Source organism: Mus caroli, unplaced genomic scaffold (genome assembly GCF_978045245.1).
Source record: "Mus caroli unplaced genomic scaffold, Mus_caroli_1 scaffold_3, whole genome shotgun sequence".
In the NCBI taxonomy this organism is placed as follows: domain Eukaryota; kingdom Metazoa; phylum Chordata; class Mammalia; order Rodentia; family Muridae; genus Mus; species Mus caroli.
Window position 1 is genome coordinate 13,572,387 of NW_028227258.1, and position 17,120 is coordinate 13,589,506.

A 17,120-nucleotide genomic window follows, 5' to 3' on the forward strand; every position below is an offset into this window, starting at 1 on the left:
ATCTAAGTTACTTCACCTGTATGGCATAGTACCATAGGTATTCCCCACAGATATAAAGGCTTTAGCACAATTCCAGGGCGGTGACGCAACTGGCAGGCATGCAGTTAGTTCTTAAGCAGGCACAAATTCTTCATAAAGAAAATACTACTCCATACTAGAAGGGCCAAACCCAAAAGCTGTCATCACCTTATTAATTTGCCTTCATGTTGAGTTTAGGGCTAGCAGGGAGATTTTCGGTTAGGGAACGCAGGGTAAACGGTGGGGTTTCCTTGCCTGCTCACATGTCTGGGATCCTAGTCTGCCTAAGTCACTTCCCACAAACCATCTCTCCAAGCTGGTCTCCTCAACAACATGATGGGGCCACAACATGATGGGGCCACAATTTCTAGTTCTTAAGACTAAAGCAGGTACTAAATTAGACAACAGGTGCAGAGCCAGGCCAAGTATAACCAGAGTACAGGACACTGGTCTACATGCTTCAGGATTCCCAAGTCCACCTCACTACAGCCCTGTGTGCAGTACTAATTACTTTCCACGGTAAGACAATTAAGGCAGATGTAACAGTAATGCAGGTAGGGTCACAGGGCTAATGAGCAGAGAGCTGAGCCAGGATTCCAGCCCCAGCCCACATAGCTACTCTCTTGGCCATCTGGCCCCACAGAGCAATCTCTTCCTCTGTGAACTCCACCAAAGACAGGATTCTAATCATATCTCCCAACTGGGCAAAGGCTGAATAAAATAGTGTGGATATGCAAATTATGGTAAAATCGTGAAGACATGATTTCAGTGATGCCCCCAGCTAGACGTGGCAGGAGGCAGCTGCTGTCTTTCGAGCACAGGTAGCTGAGCACTGTGGCTGCAGCACAGTCCTCAACACCCCCCCCCACACACACACACAGTGTTGCTGCAGCAGGAGAGACTGCAGCACACATGTACCCTAAGAGGTGGGTCTGGAAACAGCAGAATCCTTCACAACAACAGGGCAGTGGCTCAGGGAATAACCCTGCAACAACCCAAGCTCGCACTTGTTCCGAAGACCGGTGGTTATGCGGCCATCAGGAACCCAGTGACACACAAAGGATGAATTATAAGGGACACCCAACAGAACAAGTGTCCCAAGAGACAGGACATTTAACACTTGGTTTTTAATTGTGCACATATGAAAAACAAGAGTGACAAATCTGTAAAACACAGGACTGAGGCAGGATTTGGGGGTCACTGCCTCACAGGAAGGGACAGAGGGGTTTGCACAGTTATACAGAGGGTACTGTCAAAGTCCCCTTTATATTACATGTCTTATTATTAAAGTAAACAAGATGAGTTCACAATAGACTGTGTAATGAGGACTCAGTCAGTAAACTGCCCGTCTCAGAGGCCCAAGGACCTGCGTTTGGATCCCAGGAACCCATGGAAAACCAGGCGCTGGAAGACAGGAGGCAGAGCCAAGCAAATTCATGGAGAGTCACAAGATCCCTATCCTTAGCCATGTTATTTGATGTTGAGGCAGGCTGAGACAATTCCCATCCTTCACTCTGGATATACTGAGTTAAGAGTGTATAAAGCTGGGCTGGAGAGATGGCTCAGCAGTAAAGAGCACCGACTGTTCTTCCAGAGGTCTTGAGTTCAATTCCCAGCAACCGGTTACATGTTGGCTCAACCGTCTGTAATGGGGTCTGGCGCCCTTTTCTGGTGTGTCTGAAGAGAGCAATTGTGGGGCACTCATATGTATTAAATTAATTAATTTTAAATAAAGAGTATATAAAGCTGCATCAGGATCTTTGGAGCACTGTTTTTTTTTTTTTCTCCAGGTTTGTAGCTGTAGATAAGTATGTAGATGACGTGTGTAATCTGTCTCTTTAGTTCTTTCAATATGTGGCCAAGTCACAAGGCATCTAAGGACTCACACACAAGGTTGACCTCTTATCTTCCACACGTGTGCTGCCCATGCATTTACCCTGCCCACGTGACCCCACGGAAATGCATCAACATACATGCACTCATTCGTGTGCACGCGCACACACACACACACACACACACAGAATGTGTGGTGAACCAAGGAATACAAACTAGCTAATTATTTAATTAGTTAAAATCCTTTATAAATTTTTTAAAATGTGTACTGTTAGTCACATTTAAAAAAATATTTTAAATTCTTTCCGGTCCTTCTAGCCATGGGGCACATGAGCCAAGGGTCTTGGTATCCATCTGTTTTATGTCTTCCCTGAAAGTAGAAAGACCAGTCACTCTGGCTACAGTTTAGAGACCTATGAAGCTATCCACAGACTGGCAAAAGATCGGTGGGGTGAGAATTAAGAAGACATATGCCATCTGATGTGCAAGGCCAGCAAGGGAGACAGAGACATTGCCAGCATCCACCACAGGCCACATGTGGCTCACTGGCTACCTCCCTTACTCCTTAGATGGCTGTAGGAAAGGAATGGGTGGGTACAGCCTTGTTCTGTTGATGGAAGAGACTAAGAGACAGTTTACCTTCAGCTACACACCGGGAGGAGGAAAACGCAAGCTACACTCCCCTAGGCCCTGACTCAGCAAGCACTGAGAGCATGGCGGAAGGCTGTGAGCCTGTCTCTTCATTTCAGAAGAAGATGGCTCCTGGCTGACCATGTCTAAGATGCTGTTGCCCCTTTTTATTCTAGATCTGACAGACAGGGCTATTCTATAAAGGGGAACAGTACACAAGACGCTGTCTTCTAGCCGGGAAGAACCAAAACCAAGACCAAGAGAAGAGCATGATAGCATATTAAGGAGCCAGTAATCCTCAGGAGCCTAAGTATTGACGGACAACGAGAACATTACAGGACTAAAACTTGTATTTGCTCCTGGAATTCTTTTAAAGCATATTTTGCAGATTTCCTTCAAACTTAACATTTCCAAAGTAAGTTCTACTTTTAGCAGCTCCAGTACTTTTTAGTGCTCACTGTATTTCAGGAACTAAAATAAGAAAAATTTAAAGTTTTTGTTTGTTTGTTTGTTTGTTTGTTTGTTTGAGACAGGGTTTCTCTATGTACCCCTAGCTATCCTGGAACTTACTATGTAGACCATGCTGGCCTGGTCTCACAGAGACCCAACAGTTTGAGTCTTTTGAGTCCTGGGATTAAAGGTGTACACCACCACACCCTGTAGCTTTAATTTTTTCAAATCCTATTTTTAATGATGGTTCTTAAATGATTTAACCTCCCTTTTAGCCCACCACCACGGCAGGTAGTGGGAAAGAAAGGATACAGGAAGAGGACCTATTTAGAAAGCATCATTGGAGCAACTCCGGTCTGTGTTGTCTGGAAATTGGCAGTTCAGTTCACAGGTTAGCAGTGGCAGCTCAAAACACTTTAGGGACAGATATACCAGCAGTACAGTACGGTAGAGTAGGGATAGCAAACACAGACCAGCAGCAGTGGCCCCACCTAGCAGAGATGGCAAGGCCTCGCCTTCGGCACTAGTCAGGAGGAACCAGGAGAAAAGCCTGAATTAAGTTCTTGCCAGTTCTCGGCTGTGCGAAGATCAGCAAAGATGACAGACACAGGAGCGTTACACAGATAGCTCTATAAGCAAGCTTAGCTCAGCCTCTGTCACTATCTGTTGAGTCCTTTTTCTTTTTGTTTTTTTTGAGACAGGGTTTCTCTGTGTAGCCCTGGCTGTCCTGGGACTCACGCTGTAGACCAGGCTGGCCTTGAATTCAGAAATCTGCCTGCCTCTGCCTCCCAAGTGCTGGGATTAAAGCCGTATGCCACCACGCCCAGCTTAAGTCCTTTTTCTACTCTCTCCAAAACTGCAGCACACTACCAGAAGTTTTTTGGTGTGTTTCTCTCTATGGGGTCCTGACAAATGCAGCTCAACTATGCAGTGTAAGGCATAGACGTGTATTTTTAGCAAAGAATCCTTCATCACGTGTCCTTTCATGTGCTTGCTTTAGCAGAACATCCTTCTTCCTGTGTCTGCTTCAGCTAAACCTTCCTTCACGCGTCTGCCTTAGCCTCTCACCTGTGTCCATTTCAGCTAAACCTTCCTTCATGTGTTTGCCCCAGAAAAACACCTTCCATCACAACTGACTCTCCAAAGAGCCCTTAAGTTTCCACTTCAATACCCAGTCCAGTTTTCATTATATAAGAAGCACACATCACTTTTATAAAATAATAAAAAAAAAGTCCTCAGGAACAACGCGGCAAATGAAGTTGTTTGCGGTCATTATGGGCATCTTGATGGAAACACACACAGTGGACACAAATAGGAGCTGGACAACCTGAGCTGGGTAGGAAGGACACGTTCTCTCAAGTAAAAGCCTGTGTTGGTACTAGGCCCAGTGTCACGCAGGGCAGACGAGTAAGGTTAATGAAACTGGACTTGGGAGAATGTGGAGACAAGGTCAGGGCAGAGCACACAGGGATGCTTACAGAAGTGTTCAATGGAGGTTACAGTTGAGGGCAGACACAGCCAACCTTCTGACATTGTGAAATGAAATTATCATCCACAAAATTCACCTGTGAGAGCCACACAATCTAGTTACATAACAAAAACAAACAAAACTCAAGATGCTTCACCCACATGTCTTTATTTTCAGTACTTGTGATTTTGTGTGGAGTCACATTCTAGGTACCCTGGCCATGCCCTTATCCTGCCTGAGACATGTTCCCTCAATTAAAGCTTTTGATCAGTGTGTCTATAGTTTTCTTGCCTTGGTTTTGAGACAGGGGTTTCCAAGGCCCAGGATAGCCTCACACTCAGAATCTGTCTTTCTGGCCTCCAGCATGCAAGGATTTTACATGTGCCACCAGGCCTGGCTAATCACAAACATAACACATAGTGGGTGTCCCATATGTTCACTAATTCTATGTGTATTACCATGGCACATGTATGTAAAGCACAACTGATTACAACAGGAAGTAGGTCATACATAGTATTAGCATCCCTCTTCCATTACAAACAGGACAAGTCCTGTGGTGATGGATGGAGCATCTGACTAGAGAGACTACGAAGGAGGGAGATTCATGCAGCTGCACTCGTTCGGAGCTGTAGTCAGACAGTTCTGTTTAGTTTCCGTTAAGACTTGCTATTGATTCCAGCATCTCATCTCTGAATCCCACCCGGCTTCCACCCGGCTTTTTGGACCTCCCATCCCTCAGGGTCTGCCCCGGGCCAAGACTGGTTTTGCTGGTGACTGCATCTTCATTGCCTTTGGATCTCCAGTCCTGGCACAGAAGACAACTCAACAAAGACCCGCCTGAGATAGCCATCGCTGCATTTCCAAGGCTCCTGTCAGCTTCAATTAAGTGCCTGGTGAAAAGCTTTCAGGTATTATCTAGACCATCAAGGTCCAGAGGCCCATGGACTATGCAAATTATTACCTAGGCCGACATACTACATCAGAAGCAATATAATCCCCAACAAACCCTTTAGATATTCCTTATTGCCCTCTGGTCAAGGTTCACCGCGCTGTTCTTGTCACTAATGCAGCTCCGGCAGGCACATGGGCGACACCAACCACCTGTAACGTGCACCTGCTCTGCGGTGCCCAGCGCACAGTTGCTTGGCGAGCGCCTGTCAGGACACAGCTGAGAGGCCTTCTTTCCTAAAGCCCGCCCACATTTGCATTTCTCCCCTTCTCCACACAAAACCTCCTAAGTACAAAATGTTCAGAGCAGCACATCTTTTTATCCTATGGCCTGGCAAGTAGCAGCTGAGTGTCTGACAATAAATGTTTACTGAAAGAATAAACGTATTAACAAACAACAAATCTGCTCCTACACAAAATATTGGACCAGCATCACATGGTATCAATCTAGGTTTTTCCATTACTAATAATGGATGGTGTGTTTCTCTACTGTCTCATTCTATAGGCTCATGGCTTTAAGGTAAGATGTATGCTGACAACCACCTAACCATAACTGCCCAAGACACACAACAGACTCACACAGCCTCGTTATGAACTAATGGCTAGGCCAACAAGGTGAGTCCACCGCTACTGTAAAAGATACAGGAAGCTATCACTAAAAATCGCTTTTGAAACTGAGCCTAGAAACACAGGGCTATAAGCCCAGCTTCTGGGAGGCTGAAGCAGGAGAATTGCAAGTTCAAGGGCTGCTTGGGCAAGCTAGGAACAAGGCAACCTTGCCTCAAAATAAAGGTGCACGGGGTTTCACTGCTCAGCAACAGAGCCCTAGCCTTGCATGTGCATGGCCCGGCTTGGTCTGGTTCCCCAAGGAACGTGTGAGGTGTTCAGAATGAAAGGTGTTTGTTTTTATGAAGAATCTGTATATGTTGTTCTACTTTGTCTGGGACTCCTAAACTCATGTTTCCCCTACCTTAGCCTCCCAGAGAGCTGGGGTAAAGGCAGGAGCAGCCAGGGGGGCCTTACTGCTCCAATGTAAACATGATTCAAGTCCCTGTGGAAAAGTGTTTTCTAGGTCCATGCTCGCTCTCGCTCGCTCACTCGCTTGCTCTCTCTCTCTCTCCCTCCCTCCCTCCCCCCCCCCCTTTCTCTCTAGCTGAATGCTAAGTGAGGGCACTTTCACAAAATCTGTATCCTAACTGGTTTGGGCCAACAAGCTGGTTTGTCCAGTTTTTCCATTTTAAGAGAGCCCAAGTACATAATTTGACTGGGCTGGGTTGGAGGCCTCTGGGCTAACACAAACAGTTAACTTTTCCATGGCGCATACACCTGCCTGAGCAAGCCTAGGATGCTGTGGACTTAACAAGTCTCGTCACAAGGCTCAAGTGTGTCATGGAGCGAGCTTCGCATTTCATCCTGGAGTGGCCGGGCCCCAGCAGTTATCTCCAAGCTGCCGCGGCCCCGTTACTTAATCCCTGGACCTATTATCTTCCTTGTACAGATGGAGAACAAGAAGGAAAGGAAGGGTGTAAAATGACAGGCTGTAGGGGCCCCAACAGTGACCAAAGAGAACGCCCTGGTTTGAATTCTGTCCATTCCTAATCCTCCTCTCAGAGAACCACTTTGTATGAGGAACTTCCGTGCACACCGGGCAAGACAAAGTGTCGACTGGGAGCACAGCTTTTCTTGTTTAGTTTGAATGAATACTCTAAGCTTTCTGGGCCCACAGGCTCTTGGGGAGTAAGGAGATTGGATGGCTTAAGTTTTGCTAGCTGGATCGATGGTTTTGAATTTTATCCAGCCTCGTAAATGTGTCACGTCATATACAGACCTTTCCGTTCAAGATCAAATTTGGGACTAGAAAGGTTTTCCTCCGGAACCTTGCGGGCTCCAGGGTAGCACTATTTTCAGCTAACTCCAGGCCTGGACTCTAAACTGAATTGAAGCGAATATCAAATCCAGAAGGCTCTCATCCTTGGGCTCCACCTTTCATCCAGTCTGGATTCTAGAAGAAACTCCCGGCTCTCACAACGGCATCAGCGTGGCTGGTTATGAATCTGACACGCAGGACTAAGGAGCCCGAACTGTGGGTATTAATGTAAAGATTCCTCTACTGGTGCTGATGGGGAATTATTGGGCAAGTTTTATTTCCTGGGCCCAGGTGACTTGCATAACCCAGCAATCTGCACCAGGAGAAATATGTGCTGACCCGGACAGAGCTCACCATTTACGCACTCAACACCACTGGAAAATTCGGGGCCAAATAATTTCTCAAACAAGCCTGCCCCTGCGATGATGTAAGTTCTTCCCCTAAACGTGGGGCTGGACCACTATAAGGCACCTACCCCTGCAGCAGCGGAGGACCTCACTCGCTAAGTCCTGCGGCAGCCTCGGAGGACTCGCCAAGCCCGCGCGGGCCGGCCAAAGGGACCCCGCGCGCGCCCGCGCCGCATCCCGCAAAGGCGCGGGGCCCCCCAGCACCTACCTCGCACTTTCCCCTGCAGGCGGCGGGCAGCAACGCTCTCCAACCGCTGCAACGGCCGCGACGAGCCCGCCCAGAGTCGGCCCCGGTGCCTGCGCCCACGTCCAGCCCGGTGCCCTCCTCCCCGCCTGCGCGTCACAATCCCGCCGCTCACCGTCACGGCCCCGGGAGCGGCTCACGCCTCCCGCAGCCCGCGGGCCCGCACCCGCGGCGGCACGCAGCGGCTCCGCGCAGCCTCCAGCCCGCCCGGTCCGCCAGGCCCGCCTCTCGCTGCTTTCCTCGGCGGGCGCCCATCCCACCCGGCCCCGCGCTGGCGCCGCCCATTGGCTCCGCCGGTTGCCAGGCGACGAACAACCGCGGCCCGCATTGGTCCAGCGAGGACTAGCCTCCGACAACCCCCAGCAGACGCCGAGCCGCTCTCCCCCGCGCAGCTGCGGCCACCGCACCTGTTACACCCGGGGTCACCCGGCCGCTGCTCCCCGCCCCCAGCTCTCCACGGGGACAAGAGGAGGGTCCTAGCCGCTTTAGAGCCGGGCCTCTGAGGCCACCCCTGAACCCCAATGCTCTCAGGAGAACCAGGTGCGCTCCCCAGAACGGAGAGACACCAGGGGCATTCCAGAATTAGGTCAGGCCATGGAGAAGGAAGGTAGTGGCCTCTGGAATCAACGCGCCAATGCACAAAAATCCGTGTAAAACCAGGGCCAGGGTAGTGCGCGTGGAACCCCGAGTTCATTCCTCAGGGCTGCACAGAACGCATGTGAGGGTCTGTGATCCAGCAGAATTGAAGTTCAAGGTCATTGGCAACTTGAGGCTAGCCTGGGCGTTATGAGTGAAGCTCAAGTAGTGAATAAAACAAACTAAGGCAAAGGAAGGGACCTAGGGAGGAGACAGCTGGAAAGGGAAACTAAGAAAAGGTACTTGTGAACTAGACCTTGATGAAAAACTCCCTAGGCCCTCTCCATGAGTGCCAAGAAAATGTACAACAGTGGCAATTGGCCAAATCTACTTGTGTCTCCCTACTATTTTCACCTAAAGTTCCCCCCGGGAAAGGAAAATGGAGAAACCTTAGTAAAGGGTAGGGTGGTGGGGTTCTAGCAAGCTGTTTACTCAAGAGGAAAAAAAAAAAGAGGTTTGGGGTTAAGTGGCTCCTGTGAGACCAAAACATCGTAAAAGGAACCCAAGAAATACACCACTGCCACAGAAGAACAAGACAGAGAGGAACAAGGACTACACATGCCCTCAGTGCTGGGTAGAAGATCAGAGTGCAGAAATGAGCAATGGCTTTGAAGGAGATTAGATGCTGAATGCAGGTAGCAAGGACACATCATTACAAAGACGCTTTGGAGCACAGTGCCAGTGAGAAATTACTGCCAATGATTGTCTTGCTCTCTAAGTTAGACCATTAGTGGGGTGAGGCTGCTCCCTCTGCATCCGAGGGGGTGTTCTTTAAGTTCCGTTGTCCACTCTCCAAAACATTCCTTTTCCTCTCTCAAGAAACATCTTAACGTGGCATTTATTCTTTGAATGCTGAGTCCGGCTTGGCCACGCAAGGGACAGCGTGGTATGGTCCCACCCCTGGAACAGAGACAGCAGGGTACGGACCTCCATGAGAGTTCATGGCTGCTGTGGGCATAAGGCTTGTTTGTATAATAATGTACATATTCTATGTTCCTCCATCAGGGAATGCTCCCCGTTAAGGTTAATGATAATCAGAGACAGCACAAGTCTGGGAGGCGAGAGTATGTCCTTAGCAAACATGGGAAACACTGTGACCTTCAGGGCTGCCCTTAAAAGGCTGTGGGAAAGAACTCTGAAAATGTGAGTTCAAAACTAAATAATTTCTCAACCAAGCAAAATATGAGGATGCAATATGAAATATATGAAGGGCTTCCCAGACCTAAAAGAACAGAGGCAGCTGCACTATAAGCCAGTTTGTCAGAAAGAAAGGCAGGCAGATTCCTGAGTTCAAGGTCAACCTGGGACAAATCTAATTTAGGTCCAGGTTTGGTCAGAATGGTAATCTCAGGACAGGATCCCACCCAGCTAAATTTATTGTCTGTGCTTACAGAGACAGGCTGATCTCTGAATTCACTTGTAGTGTTTAAAAAACAAAACAAAACAAAACAAAACTGTGCTAGCTGTCTCTAAAAATGAAGGGGCTGGGTCAGGGAATGCTGATTCTTGGGATAATCAAAAGGGAACCTGGAATAAATGGCTGAATTGATATGCAAATAAAAGATTGGGCTTTTGGTCTGCAAGAGATGAGCTATTCAGAGAGATTTTAGGATCGTTTTTCTAGCCAGAGAAAGCTGCCTTGTGCAGAGGGCTGCCTGGAAAGCTGTCCTGAGCAGAACATGAGCACGTAGCTTGTAAGGCCCACCACCATTTCACTTCCAGGGGTTGGTTGGTTTGGTTGGTTGGTTGGTTGGTTGGTTTAGTTTGTTTTGGTTTGGGTTTTGTTTTTTGGTTTTGTGTGTGTGTGTGTGTTTTGTTTTGTTTTGTCTTGCTGCTCTCAAACACCCCTCCTCGCCTCTCCTCTCTCCGAGGCTGGTCCTTGGCATCTGAAACAGTCATTTAAATGTATCACCACTTCACCATGGCAACAAAACCAGGAGCGTTCACTCCTGGGTTAACTAAGTCAGTCAGCTCAATCTGCTATGCCTCACACAATACAGTACCAAGTCTCCCAGACGCGCTGTCCTTGGTATAGGTAACGTCTATCCATGGGTGAGTGCCATGCCACGGAAATAAAACTAACAAAAATCAATCTCAACGTAAAGAGCAGATTGTAATGAGAATGTATATTCCTTTAAAATCCCATGGTATTTAAAATCTTGCATACATCTTTACATGCATAGACAGTAGAAGGCATACAAATTTTCAAGTCGTTTCTACATTCTGTGATGCTATTCCTGGTAGTCTCTGGAACACTCCATTGTGTACTCATAAAAGACAGTGAGAAAGGCAAATGTCTCAATGTTACAGCCAAAGTAGTTTTGCCCTAATAGATTCCCTTTGGAGGGTTTTGGGGGAGACTCTCCCAAGGGTGCCACAGAGCATCCCTTGAGATCCACTGATAGAAACCTTTGTGCTTTGTCCCTCTCTGGCAGGGACAGATTGAGGGGCTGAGCACAGAAGCCAATTCCAGCCCATACATAATAGGAAGAAGGAGTGGGGCCCTTGGAGGGGAGCTCTCCCTCCTGCCAGCCCATAAGGAGTCTTTCTCCTCACACCTTGCCAGGCCTCCTCCAGTTTCAGACACATTTAGAACTGTGGCAGCACATGGTTACAGCTGCGAGACAAAAGCACGAAGAGAACCGTAGAATCCACGTGTCACCGAATGGCTAAAATCGACCCTGGCGGCTCCGCATAATAGCTCCGGACTGCTACTCACAAGAAGTAGTGGAAGGCTCATTGTAAAGGCTTTGGGGTCAGGTATTCAGTCCGTTACTTAGACAAGAAGATCCTGACTGATACACAGGACAAGGAAAGTACTCAAGGCGGTAGTCTGAAAGAAGACAGAGCGACACCTGTAGCCCAAAGCTGAAAGGGACCTTTCTGGGCTTGAGAATCAATCACTTGGTATGGCGAGGAAAAGTGGGTTAGGCAGGGGATTGCTTACAGCTTCCCTTGAGCTGCTTTTCTCTCCAGAAAAATTAAAGCATATGTAATGCTGTCTTTGATTTCTGGAACATGAAAATGTTCACCCTTGCTCTTCTGAAGTCTGCTCTGGCATTTAGGAAACTGTTATAAAACATAGATCATATCTCCTCTCTACTTTGACTCTGTCCTCACCATTAAGGCCAAAACCCTTTCAGCTACGAGGTTTTCATGACCTGATTCTCTCTCCACACCGTCATTTTAGTGCTCAGGCCTCATATGCTACAGCTGTGCCCACTGGCAATTAATCTGTGTCTCCCTCACTGTTTCTCAGCCTGAGCAGACACCTCTGCCTCGACCATTTCACTGGCCACTCCTGTGTTAAGTGCTTTTCCCATACATAGCACTATTGGCTGGGGACAAAGCTTTTAAAAGCCTTCGTGCAGGTGTTTAGGGGACATTTCAGATCAAGCGGTAACAATCTCTCTGGAAGTTTCTTCCCACTGAGGTTCTACATGGATCCCCTCCATCATCAGGATCCCACCTGGGTGCAGATCAGCCTTCGCAATTTGTTTCCTTGCTTGCGGTCTGTCTTCTCCCAGTGGAGCAGAACAGGAGGGCAGGTGCTGATCCAGTTCATCTCTGTGGCCTCAGCTCCTCATGGCTGCATTTACTAACTCTAACTGAACTGTTGTGAGGAGGCAGGAGGCAGGCAGGAGGAGAAACACTCACGCTACAGTTTATTGACTTCTATTAGACAAGAATATTTAGAGGTAGGTATTACTATGATCTTTAAAACACCTTAATTCCACTGAAAGAGCCTCTGAACCACTCCCAATTCAATCCATTCCTTAGAGACAGTATCTCCAACACCCAGGCACATGGCTGCCTCTGGCATGCAGATTCAGAGCTCCAGAATAGCGGGCCAACTCCTCAAAGCTCTCCGCTGCCGTGCGTACATACCATCTGGGTTGCTCAGTAAGCAATGCTTTCTGGATCCACTGAAGAAGATTTCCTGTCAGGGTCTGTGTGTGACGAGACTATGGGCTGAGTCACTTCTCCTAATGGTCCTGCTTCCATTACTTCTGGGTTATGGGCAGGTCTAACTTTTTAAGGACAGCAGGGTAGGCAAAATTAAGTCTTAGTGAATGTGTATATGTATGTGTGTGTGTATACACATATACATGTGAAGAAAGAAAGCAAAGCCGAGCAGACCAAGAGCTGGGATATAGTTCAGTGGTATTGCACTTGCCCTAGCTTATAAACATCTCTGATTCACTCCCACCCGACTCCCACCCCCACCCAATCACACAGACAAAAGACCACACCTCCAGAAAGCTGTGTTTTCTGACTTCTGTAAGTTTAGTGGAGCCTGGTCCTCTGTGTGTCTTCATAGACTAGTGACACCATGCTGCATTCACAAACGTCTTTCTGACCAGTCCCTTGGGTGTGAGTAATGGTAGGCATAATTAAAATGACTCTTAAGTGTTATACTGCCGGGCAGTGGTAGCGAACGCCTTTAATCCCAGCACTTGGGAGGCAGAGGCAGGTGAATTTCTGAGTTTGAGGCCAGCCTGGCCTACAGAGCAAGTTCCAGGACAGCCAGGGCTACACAGAGAAACCCTATCTCAAAAAACCAAAAAAGAAAAAAAAAAGTGTTATGCTTGGAAGGAAAACAGAACTTTCTCTTCCTATTAGTCCAGGTTAAAATACCTGGGTGTTCCCTGCTTGGCACGTTAGACTTTGGTCTGATCTGCTGAGAACATTTTACACCATGGCTTCTTTTGAAATGATACTGGGTAAGAATGCCTTTGAATTTTAGCAGACGCTAAGTTTTGCTTCCCAACTTATCATCTGTCCTGAGCTTAAGTTTCTAACTTTAAAATGGCATGCAAAATTTGTTAATAAATCATTCAACCAACCCATAAACTATATTATAGGAAGGTGGCTAGGGATCAACCATAAAGATCTTGCTGGGGCAGAGGGAGGGATGAGGGGGAGGGGAAGGGGGAAGGGAGGGGGAGGGGAGGGGGAGGAGGAGGGAGAGAGAGGGAGAGGGGGAGAGAGAGAGAGAGAGAGAGAGAGAGAGAGAGAGCTGAGTGGACATTCACATGTACATATGTGTATATGAATGTAGAGATCGGAAATTGACATCAAGTGTTTCCTTTACACTTTTATTTTTAAAAACAGTCTCCCTGACTTAATTCAGAACTCATTGACTTGGTTAGACTGGCTTGTCTTCAAACCAAGCATCCCTCTGTGTCTGTCTCCCCAGCACTGGGTGGGGTTACAGGAGATGCCTTTGCTTCAGTAGAGTGTGCACACACTTGACACACATGTGAACTATAAGCACACTAAGGTGGACCGCTTTAAATTCCCATCTCACACTTCTGCCACATCAGCTCAAGTTCTTGACAGAAACTCATGCGTGTGAAGAATAATTCAACTTTCTTTTTCCATCAAGTCTGTTGCCCAGGCTGATCTCAAACTTCTAAGTTCAACTGATCCCCATGCTTCAGGCTCCTACTTAGCTACAACTTCAGATATGCGCCACCATGCCCAGATGTGACTATGCACCACCATGCCCAGATGTGGCTTGTATAAACAAAAAGCTTGTGAAGTCTCAAGTTTAATAAAACCATTGTTAATGCCATCGGGTGAGAATAAAACGATCACCTCAATTTCCAAGCCAGCTTTAATTGAGAGTAAGCTTTATTAAATACTGGCCAGGACAATGGACACTGGCCAGGTCCATATCTGAGTTCCCAGAAAATGGCCATGAGTCATGTTAGTCCTGCTTATTAAAGGCAAAACCCACAAGGCTATGTGCTTTCCACCTTCGTCCAATTAGGGGCAAGCTTACACCCTGACATGACCCACCCCCATTATGTGAGCTAGGACAAGGTAGTTGTGGCAACTGACCTTGTATACAAAAATGAAAACATGTGGCTTGTCATCTTACATGAGCAACCTCCCCAGCACCCCAGGAAGCTAAGTGTCCTGGGCTTACAGGTTAGAAGCATTTTTGTTTTATAGGTCTCTTAAGCACAGTAATTTAAACTTAAAACAACTTTAACCCTCAAACCTTTAGCCCCATAGAAACTTCCCTCAATTATTCTCCAGATACCTGGCTTTGCTCAGTCTGTCATTCCTTTCTAGTATACAAGTGGTGTGCATGTACACACACACACACACACACACACACACACACACACACACACATGATCGTTTGAATCTTCCCAAACAGCAGCTGCCCCTGCCTTTTTAAAAACAGACTTTAGTTTGCTCTTAGTTTTCTCTTAGATTTGAAAATTTAAATATAGACCTTTGCTCAGCTGACCAAAAAAAAGTTCCAAAAAACTAAAAGATTATACATAATCCCAAAATGTCTTTTAGCTATACAGAAATCTGTTTAAAAGCATAATTCAGCATAACTCAAAATAATTAAACATTTGGTTCTGTGCCTAAGCACTCCAAGTTCACCAGGTCCTGGTCTGACCTCGTGCTTAGTGAATATTTGCTCAATGGTGACCGTGCCAGGCGATATAAGAAAAGGTCTCTGACTACAACAGAGCCCCAGTCTCCTAAGCAGGCAGGGGAAACAATGAATCTTAAATTTTGGGCTCCACTGCCTGCTTTGAAAGTATGACATGGCCTCTTAGGTCCATGGTGGTGTGCCTGAGCTTGCATGCCTGTTAGGACCGCCGTCCACTGGGTGTTCCATTCAGTAACTCACACAGGTTCCAGCCTCTGTTAGGCTGCTGCTGCAACTTCAACCAAGAGTGCTATCTGATAGTAACAAACAACAAACCCCAACCAAACTCTCAAGAAGTGAGCCGCGGCTGTGAGGTTTCATCTCACTGGTACAGATGTGATGAAGTTAACAGAAGTCAGTACAGGCCTTCTTCACAAAGTGCTGGTATATGGAAGAATTAAGGAAAACCATGGGGCTTATATTAGCTTTCCATTGCTCTGATAAAACACTTGGGATACTAACCTTTTTTTGTTTTGTTTTTGTTTTTGTTTTTTCTGAGACAGGGTTTCTTTGTGTAGCCCTGGCTGTCCTGGAACTCACTTTGTAGATCAGACTGGCCTTGAACTCAGAAATCTGCCTGCCTCTGCCTCCCGAGTGCTGGGATTAAAGGCATGCGCCACCACGCCCGGCTGATACTAACCTTTTAAAAGGGTTTTAGGACATGACGAGTTGGCTCCACTATTTGGGGGAATGCACTCACACTATTAAGGGGCTTGTGGGTAACCAATCTACTCAACTTATGGTGGGGAGGGAGGGGTAGGAACAGTGCCCTCTTCCAGGGCACCTTCCCAAGCATCTAACTGTCACCATCCAGGTCCAGTCTCACATGTGGCACATGTGCCTGTGTGTGCACAGAGGCCACAGGAGGATGTGGGCATTCTGCTCTTTTTCTCTTTCTCCCCCTCATTCCTTGGAGAGAGGGTGTCTTCCTGAGCCTAGAACTAGCATAGCAATGAGCAAGTTCTGCCCTTCCTCCTGTTTTCCCTCCCTCGCCCCACAGCACACACACAGTGCTGGCCTTACAGGTATGTACACAACCATGCTCAGCTTTCCCACATCCTAAAGTTCCCCGGCCTCTCAATAATGCCACCATCTAATGAGTGAGCCTTTGGGGACATTTAAGATCCCAATCATAACAGGGCCATCTGTGACTTCTGTTAGAATTATATGTTGAGGGTAAAAAAGCTTTTCAGAATTACATTAACTTTCTTTGCTGTGAAAAACTCTCTCTCTCTCTCTCTCTCTCTCTCTCTCTCTCTCTCTGTATCAGTGCTCCATGTGCCTGGATTTGGAAGAACTGGTCTCCCAGTGGGTTGGAGGCCTGTGGAGTAGGCTAGACTGGCTGGCTATCTCTCCTCTCCAGCACGGAGATTTTAGGGTTTGCCATCACCTTGACCAGCTTTTTGACATGGGATGGATGGAGCTCAGGCCTGCATTATTGCGTGACAAAGTTGCTCCCCAGTTCTGTTTATTATTCTAATTATCTCAGAAATATGAAGAGAATTTTGATAAGTGCAGCCTCCACAAAATAATTTACTGATTTCTTTTTAGACCACACGACTACGTCTTCTTGCTTGCTCTTGCTTTATGTAATAGATACCTGCCAGGAAAAGTGACATGTAATAATACCATTACAAACCGAATCATATTTGAGATGTACTGTTGAAGTTAAATATTTACAGGGAACCTCTGATAGATCCTCTTACACTACAAGCATGCTGAAGATAGGACAAAACCATCTAGCATACATTTGTGGTAGGAGACCTTCCTAAACGTTTTCTTGAGTTTTCTCTGCCCTTGGTTACAACTAGATTTTAGTTTGTTTCGTTTTGTTTTGAGATGATTTTAATAGGTTTCCTGCAAGATACTGGATGTTTGAACCTTTTTATTTTCCAACTGCCAATTCAATCTTACCATTTGTGAATCTGTATTTGTTTTTATGATTTACATTTCACTAGGCGGTTTCTGTTTTAAAATTTTTATCTCATTTTTTATTATGTGGGTGTGGGGTAGAGGAATATGTGCACATGAAGGCGGGTGCCTGAGGAGGTCAGAGGTTCTGGATCTCTTGGAGCTAGAGTTACAGAGGGTTGTGAGCTGCCTGCTGTGGTTGCTGGGAACTACACTCCAGTCCTCTGCCCGAGGAGTTCTCACTCCTA

At 47.0% G+C, this 17,120-nt stretch overlaps 1 protein-coding gene across 3 annotated transcripts in view; it reads right to left on the bottom strand.

The window, feature by feature from the left end:
• Window positions 1-8,097, bottom strand: part of Ssx2ip (SSX family member 2 interacting protein) — a 36,038-nt gene extending 27,941 nt beyond the window's left edge. For 2 of the 3 annotated variants that reach the window (XM_021158601.3, XM_021158599.3), the window contains exon 1: window positions 7,830-8,009. The gene's annotated coding sequence lies outside the window, so the exon portion shown is untranslated. Of the gene's footprint in view, window positions 1-7,829 lie in introns of all 3 variants that reach the window. The other variant, XM_021158598.2, reaches the window with a different exon arrangement.
• Window positions 8,098-17,120: the final 9,023 nt, after the last annotated feature.